Source organism: Oryzias latipes, chromosome 2 (assembly GCF_002234675.1).
Source record: "Oryzias latipes chromosome 2, ASM223467v1".
Classification (NCBI taxonomy): Eukaryota; Metazoa; Chordata; class Actinopteri; order Beloniformes; family Adrianichthyidae; genus Oryzias; species Oryzias latipes.
In genome coordinates, this window is record NC_019860.2 from 9,939,192 (window position 1) to 9,959,396 (window position 20,205).

Below are 20,205 nucleotides of genomic sequence, written 5' to 3' on the forward strand. Positions count from 1 at the left end.
AATATAGGTTATTTGGAAAATATTCTGTTCTGTTTCTTAATAAAACTAATAAAATGTGGCATATAAACTGTAAAAATGTAACTAAGATCATCATTGCGGCACAGGTTCAGTTTGAGAGTACTTTGGTGATCCACAAAGTCCTGTAAGTCAGGGGTCCCCAACCACCGGGCGGTCCCTGCATCAATTGGCACATGGCCGCTGAAGAAATTATAGCCATGTTTTTTTTTTTTAATTCTTTTGAGTCTCAACAAACTTTTATATAAAAAATCGTTTATTTTGTAAAAATTAAACAGATTCCCTTAGCTACACTTTCGATCACTTGTGCGGTAAAGTTTCGTCAGAGGAGCGGTATGACTATGTCTGAACAATCTTTTATTCTGAAAAATCTTTTAGTTTTTAAGATGATCAGATTCTCTTAGTTACATTTTAGTCACTAGAGCGCTAAAAGCAGTCCGGCGGCGTGCAACATGAGGAAAGTCGTATGTGGAATGTTTCTTTGCAAATGGATTCATTCCTTCATCTTCTAAGCTGTTTGTTCCTTTTCGGGATCACGGGGTTGCAGGGGACATCCTGGACAGGTTGCCAGTCTGTCGCAGAACCGCAGTCACACACCCATGCTTTTACACTTAGGGAGAATTTAGAGCGACCAATTAACCCATGAAGCATGGTTTTGGACAGTGGGAGTCCCCGGAGCATGCACGGGTAGAACATGCAAACTCCACACAGAAAGGTCCCCCACTGATGTTATGTTTCAGGTCCTTGAACCAGGGGCCTTCTCGCTGTGAGGCAAGAGCGCTAACCACTGAGGCTCCGTGTCTTTGCAAATGGCTAAGTGATAAATGCAGGGACAGAAGAACAGGCTGTGACTTAAAAAAAAAAACCCAACAACAATAAAAACAGTAGGCTGCCTGGAGTCCTATTACAATATGGATATATTGCAACAGGTGATTCCCAAACAACATAATATTTACATAATAACATAATATTTATGACATTAATTGGTAGTGGATGTTACCAGAGTCTGATGTTCCACTGGTGGTGTTATCTGGTAATATTATTAATATTAATAAAGTTGCTGCCACTTTGTCAATATGCTGCATTGTGCTGGGATGAACAGGTGTATAATTAGCATATATAAAAGCTATCCCGGACAAGCCCCCAATGATGTCACATCAACAGGATGGTCTGTGGATTAACCTTTAACATAAGGATCATATGCATTTATTTAAAAGTTTTAGAGCTAAGGCGAAGCAAAAATGTGTTTGGTCAACCTAGATAAATAAAATTAATAGGACAAAACCAGAACTTAACAAAAATAACAAAAATAAAACAATGCAGAATGTATAGGGTACCTAAGCCGCACAAACTTACATCCTTTAATACTCAGGCGATACTTTACTGCCCACAGACATAGATACAACTGCGAAGGATAATAGGTCTCTGTTCTGTAGCTTTATGATAGGATACAAAAGATACAGATACGCATCGAAAAATTGACCTAGTACTGGAAGTAACAGCAGTATCAGTTGAAAACCACAGACACAAACAAGATTATGTTGCATCAAATCGATCCAGAAGTAAATAATTGGTTTCTGGCAAACTTTGTTAGTTCTTCTTCCTGTTGTGCTCTCTACTGTCTTGTGATGCAAGAAAGAAGTCATCATCTCAAGCTCGTTTCTACCAAGTCAGTCAATTACAATTGGCTGAAGGTGAATCACAGAGAGGGATGTGTGCACTTAACATGACGACCCTATCTTTTCATAGCATTTCAAACAACACCTGATTAAATTAATGACTTTATCTTAAGTAATAAATAGTAAGTCTTTAACTTGTTTGTTCTTTGTGGTTACAAAAAAAAGTACCCGTGATAAAAATAAGAGTTAAGTCTTTTATACTATTGATTCATGGACCATGCATGAAAATACATATCGAATTATGTGAGCGGGAACAATAAACACCCCTTAACTTATGGGGATTGTGAGCTCTGATTGGTCAGTTTGCCAGACCACCTCCTGGGGGTTTTAGTGACCGTATCAAAAGACAAAACATGCTTATCAACATGGATAATAACTAAGCCAGAAACAAAAAGGTGACAAATCAGATTTCCTGAAACGGAAAAAGACTGAAAACTAGACTTTAAAACACTCTGGGGGTAATTAACTGAAATTAAGACAACAGTGGAGGATTGACAACCTAAAGGCCCGTACACACCGGGACGAATATTCGCCAGGCGTTATTCGCCAGCGTTTTTCGTCACGTTTTTTGTGTTCACACCCAGGCGATTTTCGCTGACGATGAGTGGAGTGAACATGCAATTTCATTCCCTGACATTAGATGGCGCTTAATGTAAAACAGAAATACTCCTGTACACAAGGTGGCGCTGCGCAACTTTACGCTTCTTAAAGTCGCTTTTCACTCAGAAGAAGAGAGCAAGTATTTACGCGCTTGTCAGAATCAAACAAAGAAAACATGAATATTTCAAGCACCAGTTGCTCCAACTGGTGCTTGGTTCGGGGATATTTTAGAATGTCCGTCATTATTGCTTCGCGGCAGTGTAGACGCTACTTGGCGTCTATCTTCTTCGCTGGTATGTGTGCTCAGCAAGGCAGTTTTGTGTTTGAGCGCCCCCAAGTTGTGTTTTACTGTAACTTCAGAAGCTCCAGACACGTGAGCAAAAGCGCCGTTCTCATTGGTCGAGTAGATTTCGACGCGACGCGTCGAAAAAAAAAAACGAACCCGAGGCGTTTTTTTTTTTCGACGCTTTAACGCCTGGCGTTTTTTCGCGTCGGTGTGCACACTCTCATTGGTGCCCTTTGTTTAGTCACGAGGCGTTAAACGTCGGCGAAAATCGCCGGCGAAATTCGTCCCGGTGTGAACAGGCCTTAAACCTTGTGTAAAAAGTCGGGGACATTTGGAAAAAAGAACACGACAAAGACGCAAAAAAAAAACTGGATTGTAAAAATGAATTTAAAGCCAAGATACAACGTAACACAACTGCTTAGAAAGTCAGCCGTTTATAAACTATTCTAATTATTTCCATGATTATAATGACTGTACATTTTTGTCTAAAAAAGTTGTTTTAAATATTCTAAGAGAAAAAGATACATTTTGGATTAAAACTGCATGTTAGGGTTTTTAAAGGCGGCCATCTTAGAAAAAAAAAAGTCCCAACAATGAATAAGTATAGTAACACAAACAGTTGAACATTAGCCTTAATTAAAACTTCATGAGTTTGGTTTTGATTAAAAAATAAATAAAATAAAATGATATACTCATTAAAAAAAAAACGCGAAATCAATCAAGTAAAAAAATGTTGTACCCTATTAACCGAAGTCAAATAGCATCTTTCTGCTGCATCGCTACTCTGATCTTTGCTGTTTCGTTAATTTTTAATTTTTCTAGACTTCTGACAATATTGTAAGCATAAATCCATTACAATGTACAACAACAATATTAGATTTTAACATATTGCTTATTTTTTAATGCAAATTCTAAGCTAGCTTTGCCTTGTTAAGATAATAATTTTAGGTTCGGCCTATGTTAATTTTTCTTGTTTTCATAATAACAAAGGACTAAACTCAGTTTCTAATTTAAAAACTTACACACAATGGAATGATTGACTAATAAATTAATTGAAAAGTGTTGTGTGTATGCAGAATTTAAATTACATTATGTTCAATAAAGTGAATAAAACATGTATTTGGAAGAAGGTTGTCTAAAATACTTAAAATGTGTCCTAAATTATGTAAAAAAATCCGTTTTATAGATAGTTTATTTTTTAGTTGTTTTTCTGAACTATGTGCTGGTTTCATGTTATGTCTAGTGTTATGGTGAGTACTGTGCACTCCCTTTTTAAACCTTGCATACATTTTTAAATCACATCATTTAATAATCAATCAATAAATAATCACGCAACCTAAAAGTGTTAATTTCAAAACATTTGTCACTGTCATTTATTTTATTGTAAAGTTATTATTAAATTGGTAAGTTTATTTAGTAACCCTATTTCTTTCACGTTTTACTACTGATTATCCGAAAAGCGGAATTATTTTTATTCTTAAAGGCAGTCCTGGTCTTCCATATTGTTTTAAGCTGATTGTTGATCCTAATCTGATAAAAGTGATGTTGATCTCATGATGCTCTGAGTTAAAGCCCGCGTTCAGATTCACTGTTGTGCAGCTGAAAATGGCTCATAAGCATCACAGGTGTATATAAATAAAGGACAAATGCAGTTCTCACTAACTTATGGTTTTACTTTTGTTTGGAGTTCAAATGTGTTTGCATGTGTAAATGTGTGACTGAAGCTTTTGTGCATGAAGATGCTAAACAACTCTAAATGAGTTCTGCTGTGGAAGGAAGCCTTTAAAGTATGCACACGCTCCCTGTGCCCATTTCAGCCATTATGTAACTCACATTTTCTCAGGATATTAGAGCAAGAACGGCTTTTGGAACCGTGACGTCATTGAGACGCTTTGTGTAGTATTTTACTTCGAAGTAAAACCTGAAGTGGATATATTCATCTTTAGTAAATAACAGTGTTTAGAAAGACAAAAACTGATGTAGACTTTGGTGGGAGCAACATGCTAGCTGTCACAAATATTTATGTTAGCTTTGAAAGCTCTCACACAACCCAGAATGCACTGCAGGCAGTCTCCGAGCCATGTGGAGGTTTGATTTGATGGAAACCCTCACCTAAAGTCACGTGCACAGACTTTGTGCTCCCCGCAGGCGGCTGAAAAGCATCCTGGGAAAGGGGGATTCTTTGCCAAGTGAAGCAGAAATGGCTGAGGCAGGTTGAAGAAGCGACGGACAGCTTTTATTCACCACTCCCGTTTGTGATCCGGGCCGAGCAGCCGGCGGATACAAAAAAAACCCTGACTTTCCTTCAGCTCTTTGTGTATTCTCCGTGTGTCAGGACGAAAGGCTCATCTGTGCAGTCAGGCGGCGCAGCTCCAGCGCTGCTGCCCGCCGGGGGAAGGAAAATGCCACAACGCGTCACCGTGGATGTGCGTCTGCGGCGCCACCTCTTCTCATGCAGCCGTTCCAGACGGCGAGGGAGGCGGTGTGTGCAAACGGGGAAAAGAACATCAACAGACAAATGCTGCAGAACCAGGAAGAAAACACTGGAAAAATTAAAATTTCTCTTCAAAGAATCCTCATGAATTAGACAAAGTTTTCCACCTGTCTCTCAGCTCCTCTGTAAATAATGCAGAGGATTTGTCAGGTTTATTAGAGCAGGTTTTTTTATCTTCTATGTTTGGAAACAGCAGCAGAAAACAGGGTGGACGGCTGCTTTGAGCCAATCCTAAAACAGCCGCTCAGGTGGAGCCGAGAAAGGCCAGATGTTTGTTTGCTGGAGCCGACTTGAAATGAGCAGATGGTTGAATCTGGAGGAAACAGACGCGCTCGGTTTGAGCAATGAACAACATAAAGGCTTTTTATTTGGCTGATTTTCTGACAGCTGTTGATAAGATAGTAGAAACTAAAATATATGAGTCGGAGATTACAGAACTGTGGTTTGTTACGTTGGTAGAAATTCGTTTTCTTACGAGACAAGATTAACAATTTAAAGATCGAACCCTGATTTTTACCTTTGACATGACATGTGAATAGCTGCTGTACTTGGATAGCTCGGTAGGTTGGAGAAGGGCTGGCATGCAGGAAACCTGGGTCCGATTCCCAATAAGCTTCATCCAGTGTTGGTCCTTAGGGTAGCCCCTTCACACTACTGGCTAACTATGTAGTCACAAGGGGACTTAAATCCAGGTTTTGTCTGTGCCGGTCCCCAGGGGTTGTGTCTAGGGGTGTGTATTGGCAAGTGCATCGCGATACAATACGTATCGCCATCGCGATACAATACGAATCGCGATACAATACGAATCGCGATACACGTCCAACGAGACGATAGCACCACAATCTGCATTTTTATTCCTTGTGCTATCTTATGGGGTCCAGATGACCCTGCCCTTACATTGACATGTTCTCCCTACCATGACAAAGGTGGATAAAGGTTAAGAGGATTTCACATAATCTATGGACTCCAGTGAAGATCACAAAGCATTGAAGAAAAGCACTGTCTTGTGGGGTCCAGATGACCCCACTCCCCCTTGGATAGCACAAGGGTTAAATGGTACTAGCAGCAACTAGCTTTGGCTTCAACTTTAAAACTTTTTTACCAGATTATAATTATTTAGCCATTAATGTTGTTTAAGTTGAAACTGCCAGACTTGGAACAAAGATTTTCGGAATACTTGAATGTGAAAGTGGAGATTAACTAGTTTGGATTTAGAAATGATAGATCTCCCAAATGAAAGTTAGTCCTGCATGTCTGCAGGTTCATGCTGCTTTCAGAAAGAGATTAGCAGCTGTGGTTTGTTAATAAAGCAGAAATACCGGTAAGTAGCTGGTAGTTGATGGCTTTGTGGTTTCTGTGTTGATTATTGATTGGCTGGTGGTTCTTTGCTTTGAAGCAGCCATATGATGTCATTAGAGCAGAGTTGTTGTGGATGAGGTAGTAGGTAGAAGTTCATCCCAGATTTTCCCACACTCTGGTAGTTGCATAATGAAGTCTAAACTCTCTAAACCTATGAGCTTTATCTTTTCGTGTTTTGTCTCGTCTTTCAGCCTGATGAGTGTCCTTCAAGGACTGTTTCTCAGAGAGAAAATAATGTTCCTGACTTCTAAATCTGAAAAAAAATAAACTGGACTGGTTGACTCTGCGTGTTTGCCAGACGGAAAATACTATTCAAGGATGTGGGTGATGGGGGATGGTTGAAAATTAGCATCAGGTGTCCAGTTCAAAAACAAAAGGAGATACGGGAAAGAAAAACTCCACGAATAAAGATATGCAGGCGGCGTCCAAAGGTTTATATTCAGCTCAAGAAAAAAGAAAAAGTAACAGAAAAATATGGCAATTTTTACCAGAGCCAACCAGCCAGCCATCCTTCCAAAAACTGTTTCGGCCAGGGCGCCAAACTAGTCAGGACCGTCTCTGATGACATGATGGAGTCCATGTGATTGGTCAAATGCGTAAAGGGCTGTATTGGATCATCTTTTGCGATACACGTATCGCACAAGCTGATCTTGACGATACTTTTTTTCGGGGTGTTTTGTGTAGGTCTAGATCCAAATATTTTGACTAAACTGAAACAATCCTCTCTGACAGAAACTAGCAGAAATGCAGCCAAACTGATAAAAAAAAGCTGAAGGATTTAGGCCAGAAAGGGAGCAAAAATGATCAAAAAGTGAATAAAGACTTTGGTGTTTTTTGGAGCTGATTGTACATTTTGTCTATTTGTGTTGCATTTGTAATAACTACTAAAAACACACACACATAAAACACATAAAACCTCCAAAGAATGCTAGTTTTAGATACAGTGGGGCAAAAAAGTATTTAGTGAGCCACCAATCGTGCAAGTTCTTCCACTTGAAAAGCTGAGAGGCCTGCAATTTTTTTCATTGGTATACAGTATAAAGGTAGGTATAAAGTTTAGACACATTTTCCCATTCATTTGAATGAGAAAGTGTGTCCAAACCTTTGGTCTGTACTGTCTGTACCTCAGCTATGAGTGACAAAATGAGAAAATAAATCCAGAAAATCACATTGTCTGATTTTTAAAGATCTTGTCTGTAAAGAATGGTAGAAAATAAGTATTTGATCAATAACAAAAGTTCAACTCAATACTTTGTTGTAAACCCTTTGTTGGTAATGACAGCAGTCAAACGTTTTCTGTAAGTCTTCACAAGGTTTTCATAAACTGTTGCTGGTATTTTGGTCCTGCTGGGAAATATTTAGGACCACAGTAACAAAGGCAACCATCAGTAACACACTACGCCGCCAGGGGCTGAAACACTTCAGTGCCAGACGTGTCCCCTGGGTCCCCTGGCTGGGTTTTTCAGTATGGAAACCATCCAAAACACACTGTCCAGGTAACTAAGGAGTGGAGCAGTTCAAGGTCCTCGAGTGGTTAGCCAGTCTACAGATCTCAACCCGATAGAAATGGTTTGGAGGGAGTTGAAAGTCTGTGTTGCCCAGCAACCGCCCCAAAGCCTCACTGCTCTAGAGGAGATCTGCATGGAGGAATGGACCAAAATACCAGCAACAGTTCGTGAATGCTTACAGAAAACGATTGAGTGCTGTCATTGCCAACAAAGGGTATATAACAAAGTATTGAGTTGAACTTTTATGGATGACCAAATACTTATTTTTCACCATACTTTAGAAATAGATTATTTAAAAATCAGACAATGTGATTTTCTGGATTTGTTTTTCTCATTTTGTCACTCATAGCTGAGGTTTATCTATGATTAAAATTACAGGCCTCTGTCATCATTTTAAGTGGAGAACCTGCAGAATTGGTGGCTGACTAAATCCTTTTTGCCCCACTGTACCTTCAGATAAGGATTAGAACTGAATCCATCAGAGTAACAGCTGTTGTTGGATGTTCTGGAGATAAATGTAGGGAAGCAGATTGAGGTGGTGCTGGACACTGTGAGAGGAGGAATAGCGATGATGTTGGTGAAAGTTGGAGGTTGGATGTAGTTGAGGAGGACATGAGGGTGGTTGGTGTGAAGGAGGAGGATGCAGAGAAGAAGGTTAGATGGAGTTAGATGAGTCACTGTGGCGCCCCCTTAAGAGAGTGGCCAATAGTTGAAGAATAAGACCGGAATTAAAAAAAATAGATGCAAATTGAGCAGACACGTCAGAAAAAGTCACTTAATATAAATAAAGAAAAAAAAGGCATCCAAGTAGATGCTCTTGAACATCAGCCTCATGGAGATGTTGAGAGAACTTAATGAGAGAACTGGTCTTTGAATCATGCTGCAAAAGAACGATAACTCCAGATCTCACAGGCTGTCCTTTTAGCGTCTTGGAAACCAAACACGTCTTGTTTTGGATGGAATCATCGATGCAGAGGACGCCCGACCTCGCCTGCAGCTGCACGCCATCCGCCCACAGCTCGCCGTCACGTTTGCGACTGCAGCAGCTGATCGAGCACAGGCTGGGAGCTGTGATGCTGGCGAGGACGGGTTGTTTCCGAGACACTGTAGGGAGAAAAACCAACAACCTATTGGTACATTTAGAGTGAACTTTAACATACTTTTTCTTGGAAATGAAAGGTTTTGCTCCACAAACACATTTTAAATCTGTTTAAATTTCAGGTTTGCACCACCCAGTTTGATATTTTTACCTTCATTTCACCATTTTTGGCATCTTTCTCCGTTTTTCTGAGCAGATCCGCGAGGGTTACACCTGAGGAGACGTGAGAAATCCTCTGCCTCTTAGTGTCAGCGCCTACAGAGTTGTGCTGCTCTTTGTGCCTGAAAATAACTGTTATGTAGCTAAACATTCAAAAAAAGAAATAACCTGGGTTTAGTATGAAGTTTTCCCAGTTTTTTGGGGGAACTTTTTGGCGGCAATGGTTTGTTCTGGGTTATTGTAAACAAAATCCATTTGTAAAATCTCCAAAAACCTGAATCTTAAAATTTTGCCGTTCAACGAGTATTCAAGAAAAGCTTAAATTTATAATCTTAAACTAATCTCAGAAGGTCGTAATTAGATTCTAATGGTCTATAGAAGGGACCAACAATATCATATAGAACACTTTTATATTGTCTTCTATGTATAGAGCAAGCAAGAGGAGAGAAACACCCTCCAAGAAACCTCCAGCAAATCCAGATATTGTAAGCGAGACCATCAGCTGATTAAAATTTTCTTGAAACCCAGAGTTTTACTTTGAAATAAGTGAGTTGGTATGAGTGACTGCAAAATGTGTTCAGCTTTGTGACATAGAAAGGACTTGTTGGTCCACCCAAATGCTAATCTGCAGAACATTTCCATATTAACGACCTAATCTAAGATATAGAAAATAAAATTAAACACGAGTGTTTGTGAATGTTAAACGATGCATACGCATAGAAAGTTGTTTAATTTTGGTTTAAAATCGGACTTTTTTTTACATGAGGATTACAAGAAAATGCTCTCTCCTGCCACCAACATCTGGTGGCCATTTGAGGAACTGCAGCCTTTTTTACTTGGAGATTGCCTTTAAATCTGAGAACAGAAAAACACATAACCCCACACTAGTAAACACAGCTTTCAATCAACATTAAAGTAAAATCTACTCAAATCAAAGGTAAATGTACAAATTTACACTTGCTAAATGTGTGCCTCATATCCCGACCCGAGGGAAGGTTATCCATTAAGAGATTTTTGAGATTTTGGTCAATATTAATGTTATAGTCAAAGTTTCTTATAAAATTACAGGTAATAACTTTTTCATTATTAATTAGTAGGAAAGAGTTTTAGGGCCAGTTTACAAACTAATATATTTTTTAAATTACGACTTTAAAGTCCTACAATTATGAGAAAAAAGTCATATTTATGACTTTAATCATCTACTAAAGGACTTTTTCGTAAATTTACAACTTTGAATCTCGTAGTATTACTTTTTTTTTGTGGCCCTAATGGTCTGTCCTAATTTTGAGATTTAGCAAAATGGAAAAAAGACATCATCACTTGCGTATCTCTCTTGACAAAAAGAACGGCATCATGGTTGATGAAACTTGTTGGCTCAATTCTTTAAGATTCAAATGTTTATAAAGAAATTCTTTACATTTACAGGAAGTTTTTGTAAACCTTTTGTCACCATCATACAATATCTTTGACAGTTCTACATTTCTGAGGCTTTTGATCACAGATACCTTTTTGTCTTCTTTGTGGTCCAGTAAACAGAAAAGTGAGAGAGTTTATGTCCGTCTCTGGTTCATGTCAGGAAGTCAAGTTTCCCCTCCAGAACATTCTGAAGCCGAATTTCGACCTTCCCTCTGGGAATGCAGAGCATTCCCCCGTTAAGCCTGAGCTTGCTCTGGCGGTGTCCTCTCGCCTGACCCGCCTTCCGGACAGTGTTTCTGCGTGACACAGACATGTGACGGCGCCGCACTTAACGGCGTCATCCTCACCCCCGTCACGTTTCCAGAGCACATATCGATCGGCATTTCCCAAGAGCCAGCCGGGGTTTATCGGCAGGCCGATTGATGGCAACAGATGCTCACGCATGCTTGTCCAGGAAGCTGACATGTGTGTGTGTGTGTGTGTGTGTGTGTGAGGGGGGGGGTGTGTGTGAAACAATCATCCCTCCCTGTCCAAGAGGCAGGATGCTGGCGCGGTAAAGTGTGCCAGGAGCTCGCCGCTTTCTGGCCACTTGCTCACCAACCTGTTACCTTCTGAATCACACCGAGGCGGCTAGATTGCACTCAGCTTTTCGTCAGACTGCCGGCTTTCCAGTGCCGGAGCGGAGGAGACAGGTCTGGATGGAAACATTATGTGTCCTCGCTTAAGTCTTCAGACTCCTCAGGTCAGTGATAAAGTTTTAGATCAGTTTTTAAAATTATTATTATTATTATTTAAATGTATTTTTAAGTTGTTTTCATATTTATTTTTTAGATTTATTTATTATTTTATTAGTTTTTTTTACTCTTTCTTTTATTGAATTTACTTTTATTTTTATTTGTTTTTTTTTTTTAATTATTTTTGAGTTTTAATTTTTGGATGATTTCTTTTTAAATTTATTTAGGATTTTTATTATTTTATTCAATATTTTCTCATTGTATTTGTTTTATTCAATTTAATTCAATTTTACTCACACTCAATGAGATCATCAATACTCATCGGTCATCTACGACACCGCGAAGCTGCCAGCGCTCAGGAAATACATAATGTCGGTTAAATAACAAAATTATAACTCAATATCTACATTTAAATGTAAACTTCTGTACTTCAGAGCACACCCACCTGATGGAATGCGTTTCTCCTCCACGCCACGCACACGTATGACACGAATCACCCTATCAATGGAGGGATAGCCAACCCTAAGTCCCTTCAGCTCCTTCTACCACAGCTTCAAATGCCCCTACAATTGGAGCAATAGAGGGGAGCCAGAAGGGTAGGGAAGCAATTTGGATCCGGCCGGAGTACTGGGCATTTCAGGTTTTTTCGCGTTCAATATTCTTGCATACCAGCATCGCTACGCACGTTTCTACGACCGTTTTCGCACAAAACAGGATAGAGCCGGGAAAGATGAAGCCTAGAGCAAGATTTGCACTGCTTCAAAATTTCACACCAAGCCTCTTCCACCTGTAGGTGGCGGACATGCGCTGGTAAACAGTAGAAAAACAAGAAGTTTGTCTGCTTGTCTAGTATTAACACCATGCATAAACATGCATTCAAGAATCAGACACCTTGGACAGACTAGTGTAAATCCGGGGTCAAGGGAAGCGTGGGTGTATCTTGTACTTCACTCTTGGCATATTTGAAATGGAACGTACAATTACTGTGTGTATGGTGTAAAGTATTTATAAGGCTATTGTAAGTTGCACTGATTTAGGGCTGTCAACATTTTCGACAACGCTGACTAATCAACTAAAAAAATTGTTGACACTAATTTGGTATGTATCGATGTGTGTGTGTTTTTTTTGTCATTTAATATTATTATACATAATAACCACCAGCCGATCATTGGGATTGTACTGCACAACAGGAGATTTAGAAGGCGGTATGGCCCGTCCTCAACCATAGCAGAAGAAAACAGACACAAACTTACGTTTCATGCTGCATTCACAACCAGCCGCGTGTGGTGCATTCAAGAACGCGCTCTACGCGGTTTTATGAGCCAGTCACACCGGACTGGCCCCAGACACATAGGCAGCGACGTGGAGAAGAGTCTTTTTCTTTTGTGTATTTACTGTTTATAAGCTCTCGTCCGCCCTCTACAATAGGAAGGAGTTCGGTGCGCAAAGTCAACGGGGTGCAAAGACGTTTTGTTTTCGCAATTCTGTTCCTTTAAATGTTTGTCTTGGAGTTATATTTATTGGACCGGACACAAAACGCAATTATTAATGTCTCCTTCGTAATCATGCTTACGTCCGTGTTTTGTAGCGGACGCCACCCACGCGTCTCCACTAAATCTGAGTCCCAGATTGCTCACAGTGCTGTGTTGATGCCATTCAATTTGAACATCTTCAAACGATTGAACTGTAGATCTTGCGACTAGACTTAAAAACCTGCGTAGCACAAGAGATGGCTGTACAAGTGTTGGCTACAACCTGTTCCCCAAAGAATACCTGTAGAAAATAAAAATGTGAATGAAAGTTTTCGTTCAACGGACTCATAGAGCAATGTACAATAATTCGTGCGTGCCACCAGCATACCTTGTAAAGTTTTGCCCACTTTTAGCCCACATAGGGGCAGACTAAAACCATTTAGTAGTTCGGCAGGAGTCCTGATCATTACAAAGTCCTTCAAACATAAAGGCAAAGTAGAAACAAAAGAAATCAAACCAAGACGGACATGTTGTCCACCATTTCTTGGACAGAAAGAATAATCTTTTAAGTCATTTTTACAGAGTTTAAGCAGCACAACTAAAAAAAAATCGAAATATATATGTAGATAGATGGGGGCAGATCCATAAAAAACTTTTTTCATCCTTCCAGTTTAGAAAATAAAACATGTTCCAGTAAAAAAATTGTGAAAAAAGGGAGAGTGGCGTACAAAAGCTCTGCAGTCATGTTTGTGCATGAAGTACATGAACGTCTCTGAACTTTTATTGTGTCATGATGGATAATACTGATCTTTTTGTTTCAATAATAATAATAATAATTCTGATGTCCACTTGGATTAAATCCTAATTCTTGACACTTTTACAAGACAGTTGTGATACAAAATCGTGCAACTTTTTATTTCTATATAAATGTCCATCTAAAATGATCTTGACGGGCCCTCTGACCGGTCCAGTGAGAACGGGCTCAAGAAGAAAACATTTATTTTCTAAAATCTCAATTTATCAGATTGTCAGTTTATATTAAATCGTGTAAATATTTCAGCTCTTTGTTATCACAGAATAATTTTTAAACGCTTGCTGCGCCGATGATGTGGTCATTGTTATGTTTCACAGAGCAGCTGCAGGTTCAAACTGACTCCTCCAGACGCCTGAAGCTGACAAAGATTTGTTCTCAAAGTCCAAACTGTTCCTCTTCACCTGAAGAACTGCTTTGTTCTTCTCTAAAGTCAGCCGTGCTTCTCAACCACAAACTACCCGCTCAACGCTTGGATCTCTTTCTGCCATCCCGGACTCCTAGATACTCTGCCAGCTTCAGTAGCCTAGATTCCAGCTGAATTTTCTCAACAGACAACAGACATTTTGATGGTACGAATTCATTGTACCTATTAAAAAATCAGAACAATTGAAACCACTAACTGCAGACATACACCTGATCGACAACAAACATATTTAATGGTAAATGGCGAATACTTATATAGCCCTTTTCTACCTTCTATGAAGGCCAAATGGGTTTACAGTCACAGTCCCATTCACCCTTTCACACACACATTCACACACACATTCACTCCGCTGCCGAACACTGAGGCCAACCTACCACCAGAGGTGGGGTTCTGTGTCTTGGCCAAGGACACTTCGACAAGGACATGGGAGTGCAAGTCGGGAATCGACCTGCAATTTTACGATCATGGGTCGACCGCCCGACCGCAGTAAATTCATTCTGCGGTTCCCAATGGTTACTTTTTAAAGTTAAAAGCAACTTCAAAAATATTACGGCTTTTCAAAACAAAATGCAATCTATTTAAGCTGATGTTTTCTTCATTTACAGAGCATTCTCAACTACTAACTGCTAATGTTCTGATACACTAACAGCAAGTCTTTATTTTTTAAATATTAAGCTTTCATCTATTAGTCATGTTTATGTTTTTGCACAGATGAACACACTACATCGGTTCATGTTCGACCCCGCCTTCTGTGTTTTTCACAGCTTTTTTCTAGACAAATGGTAGGCCATTCTTGCTCTGATTGGATCAAAAGCTATGGCTCTTGTTATTTTGAACCGTTTTAAAATAAAAGATGTACTCATGTTTACATTAAAAAAACAGCTTTTAATATTTTTAGCACATTTAAAACAATTGCAAAGACTGAGAAACTGTGGGATATTTTTATTGATTTATAATAATTCATACTGGATGTCAGGGGCGTCGATTTGTAGTGTAAAGTCAATGTTCAGACACGATCTGAGGTCCTGCAGTGCAATCTGGGCGTCGGGCGCAGCGCAGCAGGGACCCAGCTTTGGGGATGTGACATTTTCAGGGACTCGATCAAAGAGTAGGAAAAAAATCCAAGATGGTCCTGAGCCATCCATTTTCTTAAGGTCGCGAGGTTGCTGGGACGGTCCCTGTTACTGTTGGGCGAAGGCGGGATGCACCCTGGGGAGCTCAGCAGCCTTTGATGGAGCTGTAGCAATCGCGCCCTTTACGACGGCACCAGCAGTCCGGACTGACCCTTGGCGGTGGTGCTCACTAGCTCAAGCTCTTTAGTGTCACGGAGGGATAACTAGCCGTAAGACAGCTCTTTCTAAAAAAAAAAAAACAATGTTCGGACAGCGCTAAAGCTTCAAATGCCCCTACAGTTGGAACAACAGGGAGGAGTGCGACGGGTAGGGAAGCAATTTAGATTTGACCTGATGCGTGTAAGAAATTTGAAAGCAAGCATTACTAAAACTGGGGACAAACTTTCTGTGGTTGTCCCGGAAACAGCTTGTACCATTGTTTTCAACCTTTTAACACCTGCGTTGTTTTTCTGCAACGTTTTTGAATAACCGTAACTCTTCGACCGTTTTTTTCGCAATAAAATACAAGTACATTTCGCAACGTAATTCCAACGGATTTCCAAGGCTTTACAATAGTGTCGCATATTAGCGCAAAGCTGCTTTTCTCTGCTTTTAGAATTCCCTGGAATTGCCTTATTTGCGAAAAACAGTCGAAGACTTACGGTAATTCAAAAAGTGTTAGCATCAAAGATAGCGGTCCGGTGTTGATGGGATAAGGATGGTGCAGTTTTGGATTTTTTTTTTTGTCAAATTAAAATTCATATTTCCTAATTTCTTTAGAGAAGTAAAGTGAAAGAAAAATCAGGTGGTTCTCTTATTTGAATGGATTCATCATCTTGCATTAGAGACAGTTTCATTTTGAATGTGTTGAGGGGTATTTTTGGCCCATGTTGCTGCTGTGCAGAGGCATTCAGGAGCATGTGTTGCCTAATGTGCGTCTGTTGCTTGAGTCATGGAAAGCGTTGCCAATGTATGGTGATTCGTAAGGCAGCAGAAGTGTGGTGAGCAATGCTTTATGAGGTGGTTGCATAACTTGGCCTGCTAGGGATGAAGCGCAGAGGTTTAGCTTCTTTCTTTTCCTTCCTTCTCAGTTTCTCCTGTTTGTATTGCCTCAAGTCTAGCCCTTGTGCTATTTTGTGGGGTCCAGATGACCCCCACCCCCAATGTTAACGTGACTTGCTGGGAATTGGGTCATCTGGACCCCACAAGACAGTGCGCTGAACCTTTTTTCTTCAATGATCTTCACTGGTGTCCATGGATTACATGAAATCCTCTTCACTTTCCTCATGGTAGGGATAAGACGTTAATGTAAGTGTGGGGTCATCTGGACCCCACAAGATAGCACAAGGGTTAAGATGTGAGGTTCAGGTGGATCCCAGAGTCTTCTATGATTGCCCGTTCACAGTGCTCCTCTGTAACCGTTCTGGGTCCTCCCATGTGCACTCTAGCCTGAGGCGGGGAGAGCAACGTGATCTTTCAGAATGTGAGGTCTCGTTGTTGCAAACGTAAAGAAGAGGTCAGATGTTTTGCAGGAATCTGTGGATCATGAGACAAACGTCTGACCCGGCTCTCATGGCTTATCTGAATGTGTTGTCTGAGTCTGTGGGTGAAAATCAGGCTTCGGTCTCAAGGTTAGTTGATATGTTTTCACTGTGATAGTGTTTGTTCTTTTTAATGAGTGTCTCCTCGCTTGTGGATTTCCATAAAGAAGTGGGAAAAATGTAAGTTTTCCCGTCCATCTTGGACCGTGGGAGCACACATTGGCATCTCCCATTCAGTGTTGGAGGGTGCAGAGGAGGCCCTCCCACTGACAGGAAGTTGTTTTGAAACAGTGCACCTCGACCCTGTCGTCAGTCACGACAGTGTCCCACGCATGATCATGTTTTTCAGCTGTCGGAGGAATCTGTTCCGTGACCCTTCAGCAGTTTCTCATGTCTGCAGAAAAAGCTGTTGTTGTTCGAGTAAAGGGATTTTTCTGGGGGGTTAAAAGATGCAAGTCAATTGTGAGACTATTAAAATCCAACAAATGGTTCAATTGGTGAGGAAAACTCGAAAGTCCTGAATTTTCATTCAGTTTTTCTGAACATTGATTTGCGCTCTCATCCACATTTGCGCACAGATTGAAAAACACGGATTATGTGTGTGAGCGGTGTCATTTTTGCCAAAAACGACGAAAGTAATTGATGTCAGCTGATTTAAATAACAAAACATTTTTCCTAGTTTAGTTTTAAGACGAATAGCTCATTTTTTGTTGAATTGGTGCATTTTGAGCAGGTTTCATGAGTCACAGGGTTAAGGCCTGTTCACACCGGGACGAATTTCGCCGGCGATTTTCGCCGACGTTTAACGCCTCGTGACTAAACAAAGGGCACCAATGAGAGTGTGCACACCGACGCGAAAAAACGCCACTCGTTAAAGCGTCAAAAAAAACAAACGCCTCGGGTTCGTTTTTTTTTTTTCGACGCGTTGCGTCGAAATCTACTCGACCAATGAGAATGGCGCTTTTGCTCACGTGTCTGGAGCTTCTGAAGTTACAGTAAAACACAACTTGGGGGCGCTCAAACACAAAACTGCCTTGCTGAGCACACATACCAGCGAAGAAGATAGACGCCAAGTAGCGTCTACACAGCCGCGAAGCAATAATGACGGACATTCTAAAATATCCCCGAACCAAGCACCAGTTGGAGCTACTGGTGCTTGAAATATTCATGTTTTCTTTGTTTGATTCTGACAAGCGTGTAAATACTTGCTCTCTTCTTCTGAGTGAAAAGCGACTTTAAGAAGCGTAAAGTTGCGCAGCGCCACCTTGTGTACAGGAGTATTTCTGTTTTACATTAAGCGCCATCTAATGTCAGGGAATGAAATTGCATGTTCACTCTACTCATCGTCAGCGAAAATCGCCTGGGTGTGAACACAAAAAACGTGGCAAAAAACGCTGGCGAATAAGGCCTGGCGAATATTCGTCCCGGTGTGTACGGGCCTTTACACTCACAGCTCACTAAGGTGAAAAACCTGAACTCCTCACTGTTTAAGGAAACGAGGATGACGCAACAAATGATTAATGCAAAGACGAAAGAAAATTTCAATCCTCTTCTTCAAGATAATTATTTTTTGTCCAATTTAATCTTCCGGACAATTGGGCGCACCGTCAATGAATGGTCTATTTTCGAAATTATGTCATAAAGCTCACCAAACTATAAGGTGCATTAAGCGAGACAAAGGAGTGAGAGATTAGTTAGACTTCAACTGTAGAACTTGTTTGTAACACGCTAAACATTAGTTTTCTAGCCACATTAGCGTATTCACAATATATGTAACTCCCAAAGTTGTTTGCAACACTTAAGAAAAATAGACTGATACCTGTAAAACAAAGGTTATTGTGACTATGGTAACTCCCAACCTTGTTAGTACTATGTAGGAAAAACACAATCCGAATCCACTACATGTTAGCCACATTAGCGTGTTTACAATACCTGTAACCCCCAACCATATTTGCAACACGTAAAAAAAAGAGGACTTAACCGGGACGAATTTCGCGCGCGATATTCGCCGACGTTTAAAGCCTCGTGACTAAACAAAGGGCACCAACGTGAGTGTGCACACCGACGCGAAAAACGCCACTCGTAAAAGCGTCATTTTTAAAAAAACGCCTCGGGTTCGTTTTTTTGGTTTGACGCGCCGCGTCAAAAACTATACGACCAATGAGAATGGCGCTTTTGCACACATGTCTGGAGCTTCTGAAGTTACAGTAAAACACAACTTGGGGGCGCTCAAACACAAAACTGTCTTGCTGAGCACATATACGTAACAGCGAAGAAGATATACGCCAAGTAGCATCTACACTGCTGCGAAGAAATAATGACGGACATTCTAAATATCCCCAAAAACGCTCATGATACATTTTCAGCTCTTGTACCAGTCAATAAAACTCCCCATGTTCTTCTCTTCTTGTAACTATGGGATGTACCCAAAATCGCTGTCTTTTCCGGCGTCTTTCATCATTCAACAGAACAATAATTTCTTCATCGCTGGAACTGGAGCTAGAGCTACTGGTGCTGGAAATATTCATGTTTTCTTTGTTTGATTCTGACAAGCGCGTAAATACATGCTCTCTTCTTCTGAGTGAAAAGCGACTTTAAGAAGCGTAAAGTTGCGAAGCGCCACCTTGTGTACAGGAGTATTTCTGTTTTACATTAAGCGCCATCTAATGTCAGGGAATGAAATTGCATGTTCACTCTACTCATCGTCAGCGAAAATCGCCTGGGTGTGAACACAAAAAACGTGGCAAAAAACGCTGGCGAATTACGGCTGGCGAATATTCGTCCCGGTGTGTACGGGCCTTAATACAGCTAAAACAAATGTTACTTAACTCACAACCTTGTTAGTAACACGTAAAAAAACACACAAAAGTCGACACGCTATACGTTAGGCACATTAGCATGTTTACAATACCTGTAATTCGCAACCTTAGTACCATGTAGAAAAAACAGCTACACGTCTGAAGTCTTAGCCACAATAGCATGGTCAGATTTCCTGTAATTTACAACTTTGTTGACAACACATAAAAAAACAGACTGATACAGATAAAACAAACGTTACTGTGACTACGCTGACTTCGAACCATGTTATTAATGTGTACAAAAAACACAGCCAGACACTATACATGGTAGCTGCTTTAGCCTACTCATATTAACACCCAAACTTATTTGCAATAAAACAAGACTGACATTTTGACAGAGTGCCGTGTACCTCTCAGCATCGCTGTGACATCAGTAAACTCAACCAAAAATAATTCATATATAAGGTGCACTGCCATGTATCCATGTATATATTTTTAATTCAAGGCTTTTAGGTGTGCTTTATACTGCAGATAAAACAGTAAAAATATTTTTTGTCCATGATTTTAAGGTGTGAACACATGATTTGCTGAGTATACTTCAGTCCAACTTTAGCAAATCATAATTTTTCGTAAAAATTTTCATCCTCCGTTGTTTAGCTACAGCCTCTCAAACTAAAAAAACACAAAGTTTATTA

The 20,205-nt window shown here is 40.3% G+C and overlaps 1 protein-coding gene across 2 annotated transcripts in view; it reads left to right on the forward strand.

The window, feature by feature from the left end:
* The window catches only part of LOC101160793 (transmembrane protein 198-B), a 31,110-nt gene that overhangs the window by 1,155 nt on the left and 9,750 nt on the right, over positions 1–20,205 (forward strand). Inside the window, exon 1 of one of the 2 annotated variants that reach the window (XM_004066471.4) lies at positions 10,454–11,357. The exons of the other annotated variant lie outside the window; for it this stretch is intronic. The gene's annotated coding sequence lies outside the window, so the exon portion shown is untranslated. Of the gene's footprint in view, positions 1–10,453; positions 11,358–20,205 lie in introns of those variants that run through there. 2 annotated transcript variants of the gene reach the window in all.